Source organism: Nematolebias whitei, chromosome 1 (genome assembly GCF_014905685.2).
Source record: "Nematolebias whitei isolate Nwh7 chromosome 1, NemWhi1, whole genome shotgun sequence".
NCBI classification, from domain to species: domain Eukaryota; kingdom Metazoa; phylum Chordata; class Actinopteri; order Cyprinodontiformes; family Rivulidae; genus Nematolebias; species Nematolebias whitei.
The window spans coordinates 14,594,686-14,601,993 of NC_056498.1; the positions used below are offsets into that span (position 1 = coordinate 14,594,686).

General features: G+C 34.1%; 1 protein-coding gene across 1 annotated transcript in view; it reads left to right on the plus strand.

The window, feature by feature from the left end:
- Positions 1-7,308, plus strand: part of sorcs2 (sortilin-related VPS10 domain containing receptor 2) — a 690,706-nt gene that overhangs the window by 465,346 nt on the left and 218,052 nt on the right. The gene's annotated exons all lie outside the window — the stretch shown is intronic.

Sequence of the window (7,308 nt, forward strand, 5' to 3'; positions counted from 1 at the left end):
CCATCCATCCATCCATCCATCCATCCATCCATCCATCCATCACCCATCCATCCACCCATACATGCATCCATCTACCCACCAATCTATTTATCTATCCATCCATCCATCCATCCATCCATCCATCCATCCATCCATCCATCCATCCATCCATCCATCCATCCATCCATCATCTGCTACTTACATTCCAGAGTCAGGTTCGGGGGCAGCAGGTTGAGCAGGGTGGTCCAGACATCTCTTTCCATAGTCACTTCTTCCTGTTCTTTTGTGAGGATTCCATTCCAGCACACATGCTCCTTTTTATTGGACAAAAATACTTTGTTTTGCTGGGGATGGGGGTGGTGTTTAACTAAAAGATGGCAAAAGGTGTATATAGCCTACGAGGTGGCTGAGTGGTGTAAGAGAAGGAAGAGTGATTTTTCTGACCAGGAAAAAAGTTGATCCTTGACTTGTCTCTGGGAGCAGCACAGACAGGATGGATTATGAATTGGGTCATATAGGAGAGCACATTATACTTCAAAAATAAGTGAAAACTTTTATGAGCTGCTGCTGTTTACATTTTGTTTAGATGTAAATGCTTTAGGAAAAAATAAGGAAATGGTGAGCTTTATGTCGTGTTTTCAGCTGCCTGTGGTGCTGGGGAGGGGATGTGTGTGTTTACTTGCTTTCTTACTGTTTATTCCTAATTTACTATAAGTTAATCATGTCGACAGTAGATCAGGATGTACATTGTGATTCCTGAAGTTCTTACCTTTAATTGGAGCCCTCACTGATGACTGTATGTTGAATCATTCAGGAGTTATAATGTTGGTGTCCCTATATGTGAACATGTTGGACTCCATTTTGACACATTGAAATATGTGTGGACATATTCTCATACACATATAATCATTTTTGATGCTATTGTTACCAAATTAGAACCGGTAATATTTCTGATTTGATGCTACAGACTCATTTAATTTTCCATTTCATCCTTCCATCCCTCCATATGCGTAAATATAAATAAACAATTAAACAATCTCAGACGAGAAAAAAATCAGGGTTTTTTGTAATTTTCAACTTCATCAACTACAAACAAGTTAAAGTTACAAAATTCAGAGTGTAGCCTTTACAGAGAGACTAAGCTTTTCCTTTTGCTGTACTCCATAGGGTTCAAGAACATCATTTAATTTAATTTGGATACATTTATTCAGGTGTTTTTGGCATCTTGTGAAACATTAAAAGACTTTGTGGCGACACCACACATCCTGTTAACTAACATCATTAATTTGAATTTTATGTGCAAGAAACTGATATTTATTGCCACTTGGCTAATGTGATCAAATTTAAATACAAGCTTTCTATGATATGTTCACTTTATCATAGACTGAAAAGGGAGTAAGGATTAGCAAAGTGTTTTTGCATTTAAACCCCACTGGAGTTCAAGAATATTTAGAAAATATATAAAATATAAGAGTTTTCATGTGTTTCATATATTAAATGCTGGCAGAATATGCTTGAATGCAGACTGAAATCTGGGGGGATGGACAGAAAATGTAATAAATATCCTGTCTCCCTAACAGTGATATACAATGGTGCTTGAAAGTTTGTAAAGCCTTTACAATTTTCTATATTTCTGCATCAATATGACCTAAAACCATCAGATTTTCACACAAGTCCTAAAAGTAGATAAAGAGAACCCAGTTAAACAAATGAGACAAAATATTGTACTTGGTCATTTGTTTATTGAGGAAAATGATCCAGTATTACATATTTGTGAGTGGTAAAAGTATGTGAACCTTTGCTTTCAGCATCTGGTGTGACTACACCTGTGCAGAAATAACTACAACTAAATATTTCCAGTAACTGTTGATCAGTCCTGAACACCTTGAAAGAATTTGAGTCCATTCCTCTGTTCAGAACAGCTTCAACTCTGGATGTTGGTGGTTTCCTCACATTAACTGCTGCTTCAGGTCCTTCCACAACATCTGGATTGGATAAAGGTCAGAAATTTGACTTGTCTGTTCCAAAACATGAACTTTATTCTTCTTGAACATTCTTTGGTAGAACCACTTGTGTGCTGAGGGTCATTGTGTTGCTGCATGACCCACCTTCTCTTAGATTCACTTCATGGACAGATGTTCTGATATTTTCCTTTAGAATTCTCTAATGTCATTCAGAATTCATTGTTCCATCAATGACGACAAGCCGTCCTGGCCCAGATGCAGCAAACAGGCCCAAATCATGATACTACAACCACCATGTTTCACAGATGAATAAGGTTCTTTTGCAGGAATGCAGAGTTTTACTTTGTCCAAACACTTTCAATTTAAACCAAAAAGTTCTAGTTTGTTCTCATCTGTCCTCAAAACATTCTTCCAACAGTCTTCTGGTTTGTCCACTTGATCTTTAACAAACTGCAGACGAGCAGCCATGTTCTTTTTGGAGAGCAGTGACTTCCTCCTTCAACCCTGCCATGAACACCATTGTTGTTCAGTGTTCTCCTGATGGTGGACTCATGAACATCAACATCAGTCAATGTGAGAGAGACCTTCAGCTGTTACAAGTTACTCTGGAGTCCTTTGAGACCTCACTGACTATAACACACCTTGGAATGATGATCTTTGTTGGTCCATCACTCCTGGGGATGGTAACAATGGTCTTGAATTTCCTTCATTTGTACACAATCTGTCTGACTGTGGATTGGTGGAGTCCAAACTCTTTACAGATGTTTTGTAACATTTTTCAGCCTGATGAGCATCAACAACTCTTTTTCTGAGCTCCTCAGAAAACTTATTTGTTCCTCCATGATCCACTTCCACAAACATGTTGTGAAGATCAGACTTTGATAGATCCTGTTCTTTAAATCAAACAGAGTGTCCACTCACACCTGATCATCATCCACTGATTGAAAACACCTGACTCTAATTTCACCTTCAAATTAACTGATAATCCTAGAGGTTCACATACTTTTACCATCACAAATATGTAATATTGGATCATTTTCCTCAATAAATAAATGACCAAGATTAATATTTTGTCTCATTTGTTTAACTTGGGTCTTTATTTACTTTAGGACTTGTGTGAAAAGCTGATGATGTTTTAGGTCATATTTTTATTTTATTTTATTTTATTTTATAAGTTAATTCATTTTTTTTAAACAGAACAAAACAATTATATATACAATAAGAAATACAATCACAAATAAAATGAAAGACAGCAGAAAGAAGAAAAAATCTTATAATATCTGCCACGTTTTACAAAAAAAATAATTCAAACAATAATAATCTTCAAATAACAAAAACAAAATAAACAACTCCTTCTCGAGCAACAATTCATAAAAAAAAACATTAAGCTATTTCATATTTTTTTAACAAACCAACTTTTATCATTCTCTTAGACATTGATCTGGCATTTTTAACATCACTCTCCAGATTATTCCATAATCTAATTCCTTGGATTGAGATAGACCGTTCCTTCAGACTAGTTCAAAATTTAGGTTTCACAAATATTTCCAACCCCTTAAGATTATAACAACTCTCTCTTTTAACAAAATTTAATTGGATATTTAAACGTAATGTGTTATTATGAGCCCTGTACATAACTGATAAAATATTATAATCTACCAAAGCATGGAACTTCAGTAACTTCAATTCATAAAATAAATTACTTGATGGGTGACTGTAATGCTTTCTGGTGATAATTCTTACAGCTCTTTTCTGTAAAACACAAAAAGGATTTGTAATTGTTTTACACGCTTTCCCCCAAACATGAATAGAATAGATTAAATGTGGAACAATGATTGTGTTATACAACATGTACAGAGCTTTATCATTTAATAACTCCCTTACTTTGTAAAGTACTGCAATATATTTAGCTATTTTTATTCTTACATAATTTATATGATGTTTCCATGTCAGCTTGTCATCAATGATAACACCCAAAAATTTCACCTCACTAACTCTACAAATCTCAACACCATCAACTCTAAATGGATCATCAACAGTTCTCTTTTATTACTGAATATCATATAGTTAGTTTTATCTAGGTTTAATGATAATTTATTAAGTTTAAACCAAGTTTGTATTTTTACAAATTCTGTCTGCATCAACTTCAACACCCGTTCTTTAACTTTACCCAAACAAAAAAATGTGGTGTCATCTGCAAAAAGAACGCATTTAAGGAGCCCTGACACATTTACAAAGTCATTCACATATAAAATAAATAACTTTGGTCCAAGTACAGAACCTTGAGGAACTCCACAAGTGATACTGCAGAGGTCAGAGCTTACATCATTAATTTGTACAAACTGTTTCCTGTCTTTAAAATAGCTAGATACCCAGTGTAATGCTGGTCCTTTTATACCATATTTATTTAATTTTTCAAGGAGAATGGTGTGGTCAATAGTATCGAATGCTTTTTTTAAATAAATAAAAAAATACCAACACAATATTGTTTTTGATCGACAGCAGTTATTTGTTTTATCAATTCCACAAGAGCCATTGATGTAGAGTTTTTTGCTCTAAACCCATACTGACTGCTACTTAGAATGTTTTGTTTAGTAATAAATTTATCTAATCTGGTCACAAATAGTTTTTCTAGAATTTTTGAGAACTGTGGTAACAAGGATATTGGTCTATAATTATTGAACACACATTCCTCACCATTATTAAAAAGAGGAATTACCTTAGGTACATTCATATTGTCTGAAAATATTCCTGTTGAAAATGATAAATTACATATATATGTGAACGGCTCGATAACATGACTCATTATGTCCTTTACAAACATCATATCCATGTCCACCCAGTCTTTTGATCTCTTGTCTGCATTTTTTTTTTTTACTATATTCATTATTTCTTCTTTGTCAGTTCCATCAAGAAAAATACTGTTGGCACAACCTGTAACTGTATGACTCACATTATTGTCTTCTTTTGGTATTTTAGCTGCAAGGCTTGATTCAACATTCACAAAATAATGATTAAATCCATTTACAATTTCATTCTGATCATGGATTTCATTGTCATCCTCAACAAAATATTGTGAAATACCTGTTTTTACTTTATATTTAAGAACACTATCCATTACTCGCCATGTTGATTTCATATCACCATTACTTTTGGTTAATAAATCACTGTAATATTCCTTCTTATGCATTCTTATCTTATTTGTGCAGAAATATAGAAAATTCTAAAAGATTCACAAACTTTCAAGCTCCACTGTACATGTGATGTGAACATTAAGATATAATAAGACATTTCACACTAAAATTCCTGTGAAATGTTTTAATATAGAACTCCTCATTAAAATTTGGTTGGGATGACTCATAAGTCTGTCATACGGTTCCACTGCACTCTTGTTGGCACCAATTCAGTGGTTTCTGCTAGTAGGAATGCCTTAGATGTGATGAAAAAATTGTTGCTACATGTGTTGGAAATGCAATATGAGCTTTCACACATAAAGCAAACCTAAGTTGTTGCTTTTTCTAAAACAAAGTTAAATTAGCAGTCATTAGTTTCTGTTTTTAGGCAGTATATTATTAGGCGCATCATAAAATTAAACTAAAGTTTTCCACCAGTTCTTAGAAAAGACGTGTGGGAAAAACTTAGAAACGTTGCAAAAAGATGGTCCTTCACTTTCTATACAGCCGGCCAAAAATTTTATTTTAGTCCATAGTCAAATATCATAAAAATAAAATATGATTTGGTTCGCGAGATGTAGTGATTTTGATCCACAAAATAAAGTTGTTGCCGGCTGAGTAGGGTTTATTTTATGACTCATCTCCAATGATCCATGCTGAGTCCAACTTGTGTCTTGCGTATTTATTAAAAGTAGCACAATGACTTTTGCCATCCGGCAAAGAGCACCAGTATTAATTTACATGGCTGGTAAGTATGACTGAAAATGATAAGATATCGATCAAAAAAGTGACGTTCAAAAGTGGCGATGCTAAAGGTTGATGCTTCTAAAGGGTGACGGTCAACAGAAAGTTTGCAAATAACCCTACTAACCCAGCACTGGTGCCATTACCCAGATCAATTAAGTAATATGTGACCACACCCCTCATGCAATTACTTTGTACCTGAAGGGTTGGACAAATCTGAACACCTGTGCCAATAACAGTTAAACAACACATAACAGTCATTTTGGCTCTTACACTATGATGTGCAAGTTTTTATAACGTAGTACAATATAATATTGGTTTAAACAAAAAGGCACAAACTATTGTATTAAAACCTTTTTCAAAATGATTTAATGCTGAAATCAATTTATGTTTAATGTACACCATAAAAGTGGATATAAAAACTACAGTATACAGTTTGTAAGGCACATACACATACACCGTCATTAACACTGGAGAAATGGAGTCTTACTTAAATTGAACAAATGCTTGATTGCTCTAGTTTTTAACCCCATTTCTACGCTTCCCTCAAAAATACACAGAACAAAAATATAAATGCAACACTTATGTTTTTACTTCCATTTTTCACAAGCTGAATTCAAAGATTCATGACTTTGTCTATTTACATATTAGGCCTTTTTCTCAAAATCTGTTAGTGAGCACTTCTCCTTTAATAAAAGAATCAATCCACCTCACAGAAGACATTGTTTTAAAAAAATGAACATTATTCATTAATGAGATATGAGTTCATGAAAGGGAGTCTCGTGGTTTTTGGGGAACTTTTGGACCATGCTTTTTATTTAAGTCCAAACTAAAGAACTTACGATGGTGTGAAAACAGTCCTGGAGGCCTTGAAGCTGTAAAAATATGTAAATATTCTGATAGTATCAACCAAGTTGTTATTTTAATGATATTTTCATTTCACAGGCAAAAGCTCTGGTGGATATGTCTGAAGTTGGCATGCCAACTGCACGCTCCCTCAGAATTTAAGACATATGTAGCATTGTGCTGTGTGACAAAACTGTACATTTTAGAGTGGCCTTTTATTGTGGTCATCCTAAGGTTCACCTGTACAATAATCATGCTGTCTAATCAACATCTTGTCATGCTGCACCTGTGAGGTGGCTGGATTATCTCAACAAAGGAAAAGTGCTCACTAACACAGATTTACACAAATTTGTAAACAATATTTCAGAGAATAAGACCTGTTGTGTACTTTGTACATAGAAAAAGTTTTAGATCTTTGAGTTCAGCTCATGAAAAATGGGAGCAAACAAGTGTTGTGTTTATATTTTCATTTAGTCTATACCTTTTTTTCTTTCTTTCTTCTTTTGGCTGCCCCTTCGTCAGGGGTCACCACAGCGAACTAAGTTGCACAAATATATGTTTGTATATATGTATATGTACAAACATATGTTTATATATATATA